Raw genomic sequence first — 17,125 nt, forward strand, 5'->3', positions numbered from 1 at the left:
CATATTATTACTTCCCTGAAAGTATATACAGTATATAGTTCCTAATACAGTCTGTAACATGGCAGTTAGGAGCTCTGTCCACTTTATCTCTATCCAAGGCTTAATAAATACAGTAGATCATCAAATCTGCCGGCAAGAAGAAGATGCTGCAGTCCACAGGAGGAATCTTGTACGGTCAGCAGAGGAAAAGTATCATCCACTTAGGGGACAATTCTGACCTGTTTGTACAGGTCTGAATTCGGCCCCATCTCCAATGGTGGGGGTGTGCGCATGTGCATAGTCGCTCATGCGTATGTGCAAACCCCCAAAGCAGCGAGTTTGAGAGTGGTGGGGTGAGCGTGCATTTGGCAGCAAATATACGCATCCTAGCGAGCAGGTCTGAATTACCCCATTAGTCTGCAATCACCTGGTTACCATTAAATATACCCACGCCAGAAAGGAGCATTTACATGAGATATGATTCTCTTAATAATGTGTTTTTTTTTTATGGTATAGGCGTTTGCGCTAATAGTCACATGTATTTTTGTGACTATTACACAATTAGCAGTGTTCCTCAGTTTTTGTAGGTTCTTGTGTAGTTTCACGGCACCAGCATGACGCCGTGCTACTTCCGGGTTGGGTACGCTCGCCAAACTATCTAAAATAAAGTAACGTTGGCATGGAGTTGATTTTAGATAGCGTGGCGAGCGTAGCAAGCCACCGAGCCATGCTGGCGCGGTGAAGCTACACAAGTACCTTTTGTATTACAGGTGCAATTTAATGTTCTAAGAGTGACTGTGAAGCATAATTATGTACGGCATATATAAATATCACCTAAAGTGACTCTTAAATGTCCAACATAGGATATGATCTTCACTTAGCTTAGCAAATCCTGAGTTTTGGCAAAGTTCTTCTATTCGCGGGATAAGAGGCAAAACATTCACATAGTGATGAAAATAGAAGATCCATTTACAGTATCCGGAGATTTCATTCAACAAAACAAACCGATCACTCGGGATGAAACACAGCAGGAATGTAACGGTCTACAGTTTGAAAGACCATATTTTACAGGAACTTTGATAAAATCAACAATCTAAGCAGAAACATTATGCTAGACAGCTCTTGGGGAAACATAAGGCCTGATTCTGAGATGGGAATAAAGCAAGAAAAAGCAAGTAACTGTACACCATGGTAAAACCATGTTGCGCTGCAGGTGGGCAGATGCAGGGGCGTAGGGAGGGCGGAGCACGAGCTCCAGGCGCCGAGAGATCAAAAGGCACCGGAGCCGTGCACCGCCGGTTCTTGCGGTCCAGCAGCCAATCAGAAGCAGCATTGATGGCTGCTGGACTGCGAGCACCTATTGGCTAGTGGTCCAGCAGGATACTTAATTGGAAATAGCAGGGAAGCTCAGCCGGGCACAGTGGAGCACGGGTGCAGTCCAAGCATTTAGGAGAGGCACTGCCCTCACTTCTAAGACTAGCCCTGCCCCTTTTTTCCTCCCACATCACACATACCGCCGTCTTCCCCCTCAGAACTCTCCCACCCTTGTCCTTCTTTCAGCCACCATTAGAACAGAAAAGCTTACCTCTGCTGCCTGCAGACCCCCTTGTGCCCTTCACCCCCCCACACACCTGTGCCCCCCAGGGACCCCCCCCCCCCCCGCTCTGCCCCACCCCCTGGCATAGAGCATACTGTGCTGTCACCGGTAATATATCATAGCCTGTCCTCCCTACCTGTCACAGTCTGCCCTCTAACCACTCCCTACCTGTCACAGCCTGCCCTCTGACCCATCCCTACCTGTTTCAGTCTGCCTCTGACCCCTTCTTACCTGTCGCAGCATACCCTCTGATGGCATATCTCATGAGACAGGTGAATGTTTCATAACACCAGTGGCCAGCCGTGAATACAGCACCCTGATGTCCGCTATCCAGGCGCATATTGAACTAGGTACCACCATATACTCAGACTGTTGGCACGCATCAACCACCGCTACAATTTCGTGGACCCAGACACTGGGGTTCTTACCCAAAATATTGAAAGGCTCTGGGGCTCATGCACCTGCAGGAGATTTTATGGTGCAAAACCCTTGCTGAAGAGAATGCTTTCCTGCGCATATTACACCCCCACTATCCACATCGGCGTGGAGATGATCTTATAAAGTGTGGCGAGCGCAGTAAGCCACCGAGCCCGATGCGTGGGGAGCGAATGTGGAAAAGAAGCCTGAAGTGTGGCGAGCAGAGCGAGCCCCGCGAGGGGACACGGATTACATGTGAAGTAATCCACGTCTTTTTTTGTGCACGAGATGCATGTGTGCCACACCCCCTAAAACTGTCTAGTCTGGGATGCTCTTGTGCACGAGACACACGTGTGCCACACTCCCTAACCCTGTCCGGTTGGGACGCTCGTGCGTATGAGACACTCGTGCGTTCAACTAACGTGGAGTGCTTCTCTGCCGGCGTCCACCAGTGTTGGGAATCTGGCAGTTCCCGGTGCTGTATGTGAAGCACGTCCTCCGATGCTGTTCCGGTGTCTGCCAGCGCATTCGACCCTGTGGACGCCAGCAGCTTTACTTGTTACTTTACACTACGCTTTCTACGCTGCCTTTCTACGACTACGCTGGCTGACTACGTAGCTCTGACTATGCCAACTACGCCGGCGCCATGATAATACACAAGTACCTTTTTTTCTTTGGAGGACCAATTTGATAGTCCAATGTGTTTTTATATTTTGCCTGCAAGGAACAATGGGCCTGATACTAGACAATTTGCAAAACTAGTGCGATTGCAACCCGGAAGAATGCTATTGCAGTTTAATGGGCATGGGAGGGGTGCAGCATAGATGCATCTGTAGCATTTTTGGGTAGGCACTGTGAGACAAAAATTACAGCAATGTGTCTGCCTTCATAGCCAGGCTGCGAATGCAGGAGGCTACCCTTAGTGCCTGGATCTGCAATGCAATCAACATTGCAGGAAGAACTTTGGGCATTACGATTTGTTATATAGTATGTAATGGGCATCATGTGTGGCCTTATGTGCAATTGGCATTCCGGCATGTGGCTTTATGTGTAATGGGTATTACAAAGTTCGCTAAAATGTGCAATGGGCATAATGTAAGGCCCACTTTTCACTGCGCAAGAGCCCCGCCTACTACAAATGGGGGGGGGGCACGAAACATGCCCTTGCTCTGTGCACCATCGCACCTAGCTACACCACTGGGCAGATGGAACAGAATATGTGCCTCATTCAGTATTGAATGCCTGCAGAGCAGAGTAGAGGTGATCACTGGCATCCCCAATCTGTCCCTATGGTGAGACAGTGTCAATTAGCAGGACTGTCCCACTGTAATCAGAACTCGCTGCTGCAGTGTGATTTACTCCAGGTATTCCAGCTCCTGTGACCGTCCAGGTATTCCAGCTCCTGTGATCTGGTGTCCAGTCTAGGACTCACCTCAGCAGTTCTCAGCCTAGCTTCAGCATTCAATGTTCCAGCCATTGTTCCTGTGCATTCGATGTTCCAGCCATCGTTCCTCTGCATTCGATGTTCTAACTATCATTCCTGTGCATTTAATGTTCCAGCCATTGTTCCTCAGCATTCGATGTTCTTCCCACATTCCCCAGCATTTGATGTTCCAGCCATCGTTCCACATCTCATCTAAAGGCAAGCTCCAGTAAAGTATTTCTGGGGTATATTCCCCATCAAGGACTTCATCAGTGCCTGGCTCTGCATCTCATATCATCTGTCCTCCATTGTATTACAGTATTCTGCATATCTTACTGCCTGGCATATACAACTGGGATGCAGTTTAAATCCCGGCAGTCGGGATCCCTGCGTTCAGAATCCCGACGCTGGAATCCCGACCGCCGAAATTCCGACACTTTCTCCCTCCGTGGGTGTCCACGACACCCCTGGAGGGAGAATAAATTAGCGTGCCGTGCGTAGCAAGGCACCGGGCCCGCTGCGTGGTGAGCGCAGGGAGCCCGCAAGGGGGGGCGATCCACATCCCCCCTTGTTGGGATTTTGCCAGTCGGGATTTTGAACCCCGGGATCCCGACCGCCGGGATTTCATACTGAATCCATACAACCTTCCTGTCATCAGTTACATCAATAAACCTGGTTGTATTTTACCTTGCCTCCTTCCTGCCTCTGGGTGCACTATCATGCAAGTGAATGCGCAAGGGTCTTCTAAAGCTTCCCCAATTCCTATATAGGCCCGAGATCCCACCAGAGGTCTTCGTCACTGGGACTGTGGGCAGATTTATTAAGCTTGGTGAAGTGATAAAGAGTTTGTTTTTTATCACCGGCCAATCAGCTCATACCTGTCATTTTTTAAACCAAGCCTGTAACTTCACAGTTAAGAACTGATTGGCTGGTGATAAAAACCAGTGACTTTATCACTTCACCGAGCTTAATAAATCTGCCCCTCAGACCCCAGGAGTGACAAACCACTAGATTTTAAATTGTTATGTATTATGTTGTATATTTTCTTCAGTTATTTTATTGATTTCTACATTCAGCTTAAGTAATAAAGTTACTTAAAGTTAAGTAATAGAGTTAATAAATATTATTTATTGCAATACCGTCTGAGCTACAATCATTCAGCCAGCGCTGGCATACTTTTTAATAATGTTTCTAGTTGCACAGAAGAAAGTACTAAGTGTAGCTATCTTTGATGATTTAGAAAAGACTGTTTTATTATTATCATCTTAAAAGGATGTTAGGTATTTAATACGAGCAACCTTCTAGCCTGCTTTCCAGGCTAGAATAGAAGCATGTGAATACTGTATATGAGTAATACGTGCATAATTATATATTTGCAACTATAGATTTGCTTCTACTGTTTAAGTCTCCATTCAAATACGAAGATTAGACCTGCCTAATTTGATATACGGTAGATTTTCATGCCCCTGTACCAATACAAAATACAATTGTACAAAAAAAAAATCTATATTTTGTGACCGGGTCTTAGCACACATAGTTTGAAATTTTGATTCTTGCATACACCGAAATTATGCGGTATCACCCAATTTCTTTTTTTTTATCTTTTCGATTATTCTATTAAAAAATTATTCTATTAAAAGTTAAGTTTTAATAATACAACTGTTTATTAAAGAGTACCCCAAAAAAAGAGTCTTCTTTTTCTCACGTTACTTTTGGTTTATATCTGGCTCAGACACCAACAGGGCTGCCATCAGAAAATTTGGGGCCCAGGACTGCCAAAATCCGGCCCGACCCATATTCCCTGCCACCTCCTCTCCCCCCCCTCCTCTTGCCAGGGTCAGGGTGGCTCCTCTCTATGATGCAGCAAGTCTCCTGACTGTGCTGCCGCTGCTGTCACGTGGTCCCGACAGCCGGCTTGTTATTGGAGGATGTGCTGCTCCTCGTTTGTCACGTGGTCCCGGCGGCTGGCTTGTTGTTGGAGGATGTGCACTGTAGTCACAATGTGCCACCCTCGGCCACCGGCCCGTAATGAACTCAGAGCCGGGCGGGGGGGCACAAGGACAATGAAGGGGCAAGTGACCAAGCTGCCAGGGCCCTACCCTCTGTCAGAGTGGCAGAGCCCGGGACTCCGGTACCTCCAGACCCCCCCTGACGGCGGCCCTGGACACCAACTCTGATCATTATACCCGCATGTAGGACAATATCTAATTTTAGTGTGTTTACGGCAACTCCTGCCACACCAGCCACACTCTGGGCAAATCTATCTTCAATTGACCCATATGTGGAGGGATAACCTTGTGCGGAATCCAAGCTCTGCATTTTTGGATTATGGACTCCTCGAGTGCCATTGATGTACAGGATACCTATTGAATTTTTGTGAAAGACACAAAGCATGTGGAGAATGTATTTGTAAGTGCTGAACTTTTTGCTCTCTTGCTCTTCCTCTCTCTCTCTCTCCCTTGTGCTGCCTCCCATTTCCCATTGTCTGCTGAGGTTTGTGGGACAGTTTGGAAAACTGGAAAGACATTTAGTCATACTTGCCGACTTTGGAGCTGCCCTCTCTGGGAGAGCTCTGTTAGGCCGGGGGCGGGGCATCGCCGGGAGTAAAAAATAAGCGGTTGGAGGGTGGAGACTTAGATGGGCTATCCTATTGGGGGCGTACCTATACTGATCGCGTCATTTTAGCCACACCCCCCACGAGCAATGCCTGTATTTCAGGCATTGCACTGTGGGTGGCTGGTCTAAAATGATGCCATCACGTCATTTTACCCGCGAACATCCCTGCTGATGGGCGGTTCGCGGGAGATGGGGATTATGCAGGAGGGTTGCCCCCCTTTTCTGGGGGGGCTGGGAGGGGGACCCGATTTCCAGGACCCTCTCGGCCATTCCGGGAGGGTAGGCGACCCTGTATTTAATACCATCCTCTGCTTTAAAAAGGGGGAGGGGACGCATCAAGGACGTTTGTGGGGGGCCCAAGATATCTTTCATACCGGAAAAAGGAGGGGGTGGACCCGCAACTGCTGTAATTTAATTATTATTGATTATTATTAATTATCTTTAAAGATATGAACCAACATAAGAAACTACCTATAGCTAGTGCTCGTAGTTATAGGGCTGGTGGTGCGCCCAGCGTTCAGTAACTAGACTGAAAGTGGGGTTTTTTTTGTGTTTGCAAGGGTGCAAGCATTTACTTTCTTTGAGTTTGCACCCTTGCAAACACAAAAAAAACCCCACTTTCAATCTTTCATACCGGGCCCCAAGATTTCTGTTGCTGGCCCTGCATCTTCCATGATACTATGCTATAAGTTTCACATTGTTTTTCGGCTGTTTAATTAAACTTGGCAGAATATTATGCCTAGTACAAGTAGTGAATGATTAGAAATGATGCATTATAAGATCTTATTCAGTGAAGGTAGCACAGACAAACCATTTTCCAGCTTTGCTCACTCTGATATACTGTACTGTAAGTAACACTTTGAATCTTTCGGTCTATATAACCAACAGGGGACATATAATCACACATAAACTTATTCTTAGGCTCGGTTTGGCATCCCAGCTGTTCATCCCAGGTCATCATCTCCAGCATAGCTAAACCAGGTCTTTAACCCCTTCTTTGCTTGGAAAGATCACATGTAAAAGAACAACAGAGCAGTGCACACAACTTTTCTTTTTAGCACAAACTTTGTCTTTCTCTGACTTTGGTGAGTTAATCGTATTTGTTTTAATTGGCCTTAATTGCAGCTAATTCCAGCAGTTCCTGAAAAGTCAGTTGTAAATTTCACAGGGGCAAGACATAACTACAGTAACTCATTACGCTAAATGTGAGGAGTGAGGGGAGATAAATGAGGTTAGAAGTCAAACCTTGTGGGATTCTTGTAACAGTTGGCTAAACACACTGAATGCAGGTTCAGGGTTTGAATATTACACATATGGTTGTTGTCTGAGTTATAGACAATGGGGGTTTTCTCCATCGCTAGGCACATCTGTGTTGACCTATTGGCCCCATATATTTATTGCCAAAGGCAAGTGCTGGAACTACATATAATGAAAGAGATGTGTCTGGCTGTGGTTCGATGCTTATCAGTTTAATCACACATCATGTATTTTTTTAAATGTACTGTAAGAACATACTGTACTTGCCTACCCTCCAGGAATGGCCGGGAGGCTTCCAAAAATCAGGTCCTCCTCTCGGACCCCCGGGTAAATCTCCACCCCCCCCCCTTTCCCATCAAAACAAATGTCTGTATTTGAGTCTGTCTGGGGCAGGGCTCAAAATTATGCATACAGTATTGCATCATTTTGCTTGGTCACATCAGCCACCCCCACTTCTGTCATTTGGGTTTCCTCTTCGGGCTTCTCCTAGAGAGGCAATATAAAATGTAGGCAAGTATGTGTTAAAAGTATTTTAAATTATAATGGTTGGGCCATTTAAAATATTTTGGAGAGCTCCAGAAAAAACTTTTACGGATTTTGCTAATCCTAAAATGCAAAGCTATGCTCACCAGTGGCGGCTCCTGCCTTTAGACTTAAGGGGGGCTGCAATTTCCTGGGTACTGCTCGTTGCAAACAGTCATTAATTATTTGTAGGTTATTAGTTTGATTTGCGCTGTACTAGTGTGTGTGTGCATTTACTGTTAATAAATGATGTACTCATATGCACACAAACACAGGTACAGAGCAAAATACATACTTTTAATAACTTTGATATTAATTAAAGTACACAAAATGATACTCTTAATAAAATTCTACACAAAATTTTATTAAAATAAAATTTACTTTCATGCACCTCTCTGCTGCAATCCATACCTTCCTTTTGCTTATTCACACTGAGTGACTCACTGGGTGAGATTTAATAGGATGAGAGATTCAGAAAGTGAGAGATTTGGTGAGAAATCTCCAGGTTTTTTAAAGCGGCAATCCTTTACACTGCAAAATCAGTTTTATTTTGCAGTGTAAATGATTGCCGCTTTAAAAAAATTGGAGATTTCTCACCAAATCTCTCACTTTCTGAATCTCTCATCCTATTAAATCTCACCCACTGAGTCTGGGGATGCCCACTGCAGAGAATTGCTTCTGGGCTGCACAGACAGCAGCCCATAGAAGCACTGTAGCTCTGGCGATTTGCACAGAAAGGCTTCCTGTTGGAAACTATTGCTGTCATCGGTCCATGTACTGGCAGCTCAAGAGGGGGAGGAGTTTCCAGCTCTGTGTATGATGAGAAGTAGCAGCTTCCAATAGGAATCTACTACATGCTGAATTCCTCCCCACAGGGTTGGGATGTTGCTGTGTCTGCCCGGCTGCTTCATGGAGCCTGGTGAGAGGAGGTTACCAGCATGTCAGAGACACAGACAGCCAGCACCAGACCTCCAGAGGTAGGGGGGGGGGGGGAGGGGTGCCCGAGGGGAGAAGCACTGGAGCTCTGGTGCTGTCTTTGTCTCTGGTGTTGTGATTTTAACTGGAGGGGCTGCAGCCCTATAGCAGGAGCCACCACTGATGCTTACCTGTGGTGCAGACATTCTCCAACTCAGAGGTGCCACTGTGAGCTTCAGTTGTGTCACAAGGATCTCCTCTCTGCTCCTAAAGTTGGCCATACATGAGAATGATATTAGGCCTAAATGCACGATTCTTATGGGTCGTTTGATCAATTGTGTGCACATCATGAGGTGTTTAGGTACAATGCACAGTCTCACAGGTTGAGAGGTTGATCGTACAGTATGTGCTGTACCCTATGATCAGTAGTGATTGGGTGCAGATCGTTAGTGGCTTTATGCAAATGCAATCATTGGATGGTACAACCCACCTCATTTGACTGGCATATTTTAGGACACTCCCACTCCCCCGTGAGACGATTAATCGGATGCAGCAGCTGGATCACACTATGCATCGTAAGCACATCATTTGCACATCATGTGTCAAAAATACATCAAATTGTGAGTCCAGGAATGCCAGGGAGTTCAAAGGAAATCAGGATCGCAAGCTGGTCATTCTAATGTATGGCCATCTTATAGGAAACACACAAGGAGGTTTTCCATCGAGTTTCCCATCGAGTAACTACAGTAATCGCATTTTGTCTATGAGTTTCTAGAACACAAATCGAGAAATGATAGACACATTCTGATTGGTTACTTACTATGGGCACTGGTTTAGAAAGTTTAGTAAATCTACCCATAGGTGTTGTAGGCATCCCCCCCCCCCATTCAAAGGGAGGTGTAGCAACAATACTTCTGTCTGGTACTGGTGAGGGGCAATAGCACAGTGGAGATTAGCATTGGAACATTCAGACTTTTGGGCTCTTGCCAGCTACTCCCCCAAAGCAACCAATCAGATTCTATTATCTTCCATTAGGTGTTAAATAAATTTAAGTAAAATTAAATTTTTTTTTGCTAAGGGCAACATCCAATCTTCAATCTTAGTACATTTACCCCTATATGTCTCTTTTTTCTTTTTTTTTCTTTGTTCCGGCCAGTGATATGTGTTATATTTTGGATGGAGATTGTACTTAAAGTGAAGTTATACTAATTACTTTAGAGGAACCTCTTCTACCCAGACAAGCCACTACCAATATAATATTTTGGTGTGAAAATATACTTTCAGATACAACTCAGAAATCCAGTCTCTCATACTCAGCCTTCCTGATCCACAATCTAATTTGATCCGCGTTGCCTAATGTACCCTCTTGCATCTAAATTTGTCCACACAGCAACACCTACATCCATGTAAACATCCTCAATTCCACTCTATTTTTAGTCACATCTCTATCATTTCTCTCTCTTATTACAGTCCTGTCCTGTCCTGATGCAGTAGTCTTTTACTACACCACAACCATATACAATGCAACTTCAGACACCCTACATCTTTAGTGGCCCAAACCTCTATTGTACCACTCCAAACATATACGTCACCTGATAAAGTCCTCACTGTAACTGAGAATCAGATTTATCATGTCTTCCTATTATTATTATTATTTATTGTTCATTTTTTATCTGTTGTTTAACTGGTGTAACCCTGCAACAAAGGTTCTGTCATGCAGTATATAAGGGTAAAACAAAAAACAATTAGCAGAAGTCCAAAATGATACAGTCTAGAATATAAAGTAACTTTACATATACTGTATACACAGGATGCGGCCAAAATACCGGCAGCCAGGAGATCTGAGGTAAGTAGACGGGTTGGGGTTAGGCACTGGGGGGGATTAGGTTTTCCAGGGATGGGGGAGGTTACAGTTAAACTGTGTGAGGTGAGGGTATTTTGGGTTATGCTATGGGGGGGAGGGGCTAGGCTTAAGCTGCCCATAAATCTACAGATTTATTGTCAGATCTGGCTGGTTGGAACAAAAACCTGGTAATGGATGAGAGCAAATGTCAGTTGACCATTTGCTTTGAAATACTGGAAAACTGGCAATATCTGTCATTCAGATATTACCAGGTTTTTGTTCCAACCAGCCCAATTGGACATTCAATTTGTAGATGTATGGCCAGCTTTAGCCTGTGGGTTAGATTTAGGTGTATTGAGTAAATACCGGTGTGTCGGGATTCTGGCTGGTAGGATCCTGCTTTGGTGTCCTGATCACTAGGAAATCAGATTACAGTAGATACAGTAATTACATACATACATAATGCAGAGGAGACAAGAGCCCTGCTTACATTCTATGCAGACTATGGCAGATACAGACAGGGTTAGGTGAATCGAGTTGGGGAGTCGGCAGGAGCAGAGGTAAATTTAGATATCACGGGGCCCTAAGCAAGACACAGATTTGAGATCCCCTACCTCAAATAATCCTCAGTGCGTGCCTCCATAGTTGTAAAAGGCAGGTCTCTGCCCAGTCAGTGTATGCCGCCTCACCTTGATTGTAGCAGGTGGATGGTACTGGTATTCGCTGTGTGGATTATTAGATAGACAGCAAATAGGTCTACTCCAAAAGGTTAACATGACATAGGTCAACAGTGTCATAAGGACGACAGGATCAAATGAAAATGGTGAAAATGTAGACCTGAATTTTTCAACTTATTTTGGATGTGGATCCTCAATTAGTGTAATTTTTCATGTCGACCATTTGCTTGTGTCAACCTTTTTACCATGTAGAGCTAATGCATGTCGACCTTTGGAATTGTCGACTAATAGTGGTCAACCTTTTGACTGTTTACCTAGACACTGATACTACACAGTCAAGAATCGGGACATATTCAACAGAGCTCTCATTCCACTGGAAATGAGAAAGGCTCTCCCGGCTACATTATTCAGCCCTGCCCGCAGGCCCCCTGGCATCCACAGGGCCGTAATGCGACTGCCTTAGTTGTCTAGTGATAGAGTGAATCTTACTAAATACTATATTGTTTCATAAATCAGCTACTATGTTGGAGGGGATGAAGAGCAGTGCTATGTTTCTATGAAGAGCTGAGTTGTAAGAGCATTATTGTTATAGTGCCCACATACGGTGAGATGTGTGCTAGGTGCAATTTGAGCCATTCAATTTGTGCTATACAATTTGCACTGTACACTGGGTGTGATTTGAATTACATGAGATTTGAATTACACCTGATTTTTTACTACAATACAATAGTCCAGTGGTTCCCTAACTGTGCGACTAGGTTCCCTGGGGTGCCTCAGAACACTTGCAGGGGTGCCTCAGGTTGGTGGTCCAGAACCAATTCAAATTATTTATGGTCAATGAAATAGGCTAAATATGTGGATAAACAGAAGTGAATCATGTTCCCCCACATAACTGGGCCTAAGGATTAAATATAAACACAACTTATTTAATTAAATATATTTAGAGAAATTCACAATAAGAAACTTTTGGCCTAGGGGTGCCATGAAAAATATTCTGATACTGTAGGGTGCCGTGATTCAAAAAGTTTGGGAACCACTGCAATAGTCAATTACAGGGTACATGTGATATAGTTCAAAACACCTGCCTGCACGTACATTTTGCCTTGAGATATGGACTACACACAAGGCAAAATAAACACAGTGTGACTTGAACTAGGTGCAATGCAATTATAACTAAAAAGTTCAAATCAGACGTGACAATCACACTGTGTGTGGGCAGCTCTTGCTGAGCAGAGAATAGTTGATGCACGTCTGGACTATCCTCTCTTACTAAACCAACCTACTTCAAATGGTTACTATCCAGTGACTGCTGCTTGTAGCATGGCAGCTAGGAGCAGATTGGCTGGTAGTATATCACTCTCCAGTTTAAGACTTTTTGAAGCTTAGTACCCCGTTCCCTAAAAGACACTGTAGGAGTTAAGGAAAGGGCAGTCCGAAAGGGGCAGTCAGCTGCCCACTGCAATAAGTAATGCTAGGGATGCGCCCTGCAGTGAATGAGCCAGGCGCACTGCTACTATGGTAAACAGCAGTGGGTGGTCAAAAAAGGCAACCATGGTAAGATGCTGCTGGTTCTGCCCACAGGCGCTATATGCCATGCATTGTCTGCACCACTCTAGTTACAACACTGGCAAAAAGATTTAGGCCTGAACCATACTTGCCTACTTTTGAAAACTAGTTTCAGGGAGATTATAGTTGGTAGTATAATTTTGCACCGCGCCCCATTAAGGACGTGTCATGCTCCACCCAAAGGGCGTGTCTAGTTCCTTATATGGAGAGATTGTGAAAAGAGATTGTGAACGTGGCACCTAGAAGCTTGGGTGTACATCTGAGAGGAATCTTTTAAAATTATTTATTCCAAATGTAGATGAGCCCCAAAGCAGTTAGTAAGAGATACTATACTTGCTAAAGTGCTGGGAAATGGCGCTGATGATTTAATGAAAATGTATTTAGTTTTCAATCCTTTTTCCCAAAAAATTTAAGTGTAATGTGGACCAGGTGAAATGAGGGAGATTGCTAGACTAATGAGGGAGAGAGGGAGATTGCTGCTATTTCAGGGAGTCTCCCGCAGAATGTAGGAGGGTAGGCAGCTATGGCCTGAACCCATTCCAGAATAGGGAATTGCCTGCAACCTTTATATGAGATAAAACACCTTCCTTTCAATCCCCCTGACAAATACTGCTGTTATATTATTCTATTAATATGAGTGTGTTAATATGAGTGTGAATAGTTGATATTAGTTGACAGAAAATTAAAAAAGTCACACACAAAACTCTGCCCTATTAGTTAAATGATTAGGAATGGATGAATACAGTACTTTGCAATACACCTTGGAAAAAGTGTCTCTCGGGAAGGAAAGTGCTCTTTTCATACCCCCACTATCCACGTCAGCATGGAGTTGATCTTATAAAGTGTGGCGAGCGCAGCGAGCCACCGAGCCCGAAGCGTGGGGAGCGTAGCGAGCCCCGCGTGGTGACGCGCATAACTTCATAGGTATACGCGTCCCTTTGCGGGGCTCGCTGCGCTCGCCACGCTTCGGGCTCGGTGGCTCGCCACACTTTATAAAATCGAATCCACGCCGACGCATACCGCTACCTTGCGGCGCATGCCGCATACCGCCGCCCCTTGCGGGCTCGCTGCGCTCGCCACGCTTCGGGTTCACGTCAATAGTGGGGTGGCATTAACAATGGGGGGACACTTCACATACTTAAACCCATGACGGTGCATATTCAATAAAAAATTGGGGCCATTGGCCCATTTTCCATTGTTACCTATGTAAGATCGCATTGATCTCGTCGATCGCATCGCATGCCATTATAATGGCATGCTATGGTCGCGATCAATGCGATTTTATCATTGAAAGCTAATTTAACATTGAGACCTATGTAAAATCGGTTGATCGCCTCGGTCGCATCGCATGCCATTATAATGGCATGGGATGGATGCGATCAACGCGATTTTCTCCTTGCCGGCAATTAAAACACTTAATTGAAACTTAATTGACAGAAAATCGCGTCCATCGCGTCGATCGCATACCTTAACTGTTTTATTTGAGGTGTTTTTATATTGTAATGATGTGATGATATGAAATTGTTATATTTACGATGCAGTACTGTTTAAAATAAGTCCGCTAGACAGCGGTTTAAAACACCTTTGATTCACACAAAAAAGCCCGTGTTAGAATAACTAGCCGCATCTTATTCTGACAGAGCGACGGGGCTATATAGAGGCAACTGACCGGCGCCAGGCCAGCCCTCTGACGAAGTCCGTGTGACGAAACGCGTAGGGGCGTGGCCTGGCGCTGATCGAGGTGTAGAGTGTAACCACTCCAACGAGACCGGAGTGTCTGCTATTCACGCTGTTAAAGCTGCGGTTGTCTGTAACCGCTTCTACGGGTACGTGATTTATTACCTGCATTGATCGAGTGGTTTTAAAGGAAATAAAAGATTTACCTTTTGATACACGCACTATGGAGCGCTTCCTTTTCTTCTAGATTCCAGATTTCCTCACTTGTCCAAGTGATTATTTGGGAGCTGCCAACCACGGAAGTGTGGTGTTGAGTGCATTTAACATTGTTCACCGTCCGGGACTCGTGAAGTTCCTCCATACAGCTAAGGACTTGCGCACTTTTCTTTTTTGTATTATATATATATAAATATATATATATATATATATATATATATATACAGATGGAGCCGGGCTCCCTCTTGCTGGCGAATAGCCAGATTATCTCCGCTGGCGATCCGCCAGCAGCGAGGCGCTCCATCTGACTGAGACACGCGTGCGTCTCACATGCACGCGCTTCTCAGTTTCTGGGCGGCGGGGCGACGGGAACCCTGTCCGTCTCCGCTTGAGGGAGATGGACAGGGTTAGGGGAGGCGGCGGGGGGGAGCGGGGAGGCAGTGGGGACCCCGGGTGATCGCCGGCAAGCTGGCGGGGACCCAAGGGAAGTGCCGTCGGAAGGGGACACGCGCGCATCTCGTGCGCGCGCGTCCCTGTTCGCAGATCAGATGGCGGCTGGCGGGGGATGGTGGCTGGCGATTCTGCCACCATCCCCTGCAAAGACCAGGCCGGCTCCATCTGTATGCGCAGGTGTGTATATATATATATATGCCTTACCGAAATGCCATGTGGGGGGGGGGGGGGGTGCAGTAAATTTTTCAGCAGGGGGGAGCAAAATTTATAGTTACGCCTATGCCAGCAAGAATATCCATCTAAAGCTTGTATTATTTCCCAAATAAATATGTTTTCAGTACCTCCTTATAAAACATTTCTACTTAATCCTTGGTTAAGCAGTTGGGGGCACATTGGATGTTTAGTACATTATAATCAGTCATGACAAGTTTGTATTTCAAAAGCCCCTAATACCACACACATCAGTGCAGGCTGTTTGCAGTACATGTACAGCTTCAACTGTTTGGTTCCTTCAAAACAAGTAGTGGACGCCACTTATGAATATATCTCCTTGTCCAGTCTTTGCTTTCTTTCTATGGTTCCAACAAGTCGGCTGTCTCTGGTTAACTGAGCTATTGCTGCGGTAGGAATATGGTGCCAGGCAGCCCAAGGGTTTCAGCATATTGGTTAATCTTCTGTTTGGTGCCACAGTGTGAACTTGCAGTATTAAACTCCTGACATGTGCCACTGTTTATATTTAATACAAGTTGGGTCTGGATCCCTTCTCTCGTGTCAGCACCGCAAATATATACGTATATTTATACATACATTTGTATATGGCTTGGCAGCAGCAGGGCAATGTGATTATAGCAACTTCTATAAATCTTCCTGTCAGGAAGTGTTTGCATCAGTACAGTATGTCTTACCCGCTGGCCTACATAGATATAAGACACCAACACTCCCGGATGAATCTTAAAAAACAACACTGCACTTACTAACGTACTTCTACGTCCAGATGGATGGAACTTGCCAGCTGCCAATTCACTATTTAGTTTCCTAGACTGCCTGGAAAATGTATCCAGAACATACAGAGATGTAGCTTTAGCCAAATAGGAGATAGTCTGATGATCAAGGGTGCAGCTGCAGGCACTGAAATTAAGCCTCTGTGAATTGCTACCATATTTATTCAGAGCTTAGCTGTGCAGGGATTCAGCTAGAGAAAGGCACCTGGGTCATGGACATAGGCTGCATTTGCTCCCTCTCTCCATTGTTTCCTGATACCACCCCCACTACCTTTACCCACCACCCTCTTCCCTTCCACCCTCTTCCCCACCACCCTCTTCAGTCTCTATATGACATCACAGGGACTGGATCAGCAAAATTTCTTCCCCGAGGACAAAAAAGCATTCCGTCCGATTTTGTAGTAGCAAGTCTAATGTTTTCTATTTTTTTTTCCTTTTAAATAATCCTAACGCCAAGAACAATTGTGAACAGAAGCAGACTATATTATTATTATTTTAATAAATCATGGCACAAAAATGATTCTCATCCTGTGACTTTTAATTAAGGTGGACGTCAAGCTGTGGAATAATAATTTAAGCCACTCATATAATAAATAACAATCAGGCACTTATGCTGGGTACACACCAGAACGATCAAGATCGGGAAACGACCACACGATCTGCTCACAATCTGCATCCGATCCGATTCTGATCCGATCTCGATCTGTACCCAGTTGCCTGGGTCATTTTCAAATCCTGATTGCAGCAGGTAAGATCTGCAAAACGACCAAACAACCAGCGGGGACACACATCGGATCAAAATAGGATTTAAAACATGCCAACACATGCCCAATTGACATATAATCGGTCAAGATTGTATCGAAATTGGGGGAATTGAGGCCAAATGGTTCGGGGGTGTAACCTACATAAGGCAATTGCCTCTATAGCTTTGCCCTTTAGCAAATCCTGTGCAAACACATTCAGTAT

The sequence above is a fragment of the Crinia signifera genome, chromosome 7 (assembly GCF_055691185.1).
Source record: "Crinia signifera chromosome 7, ASM5569118v1, whole genome shotgun sequence".
Taxonomy (NCBI): Eukaryota; Metazoa; Chordata; class Amphibia; order Anura; family Myobatrachidae; genus Crinia; species Crinia signifera.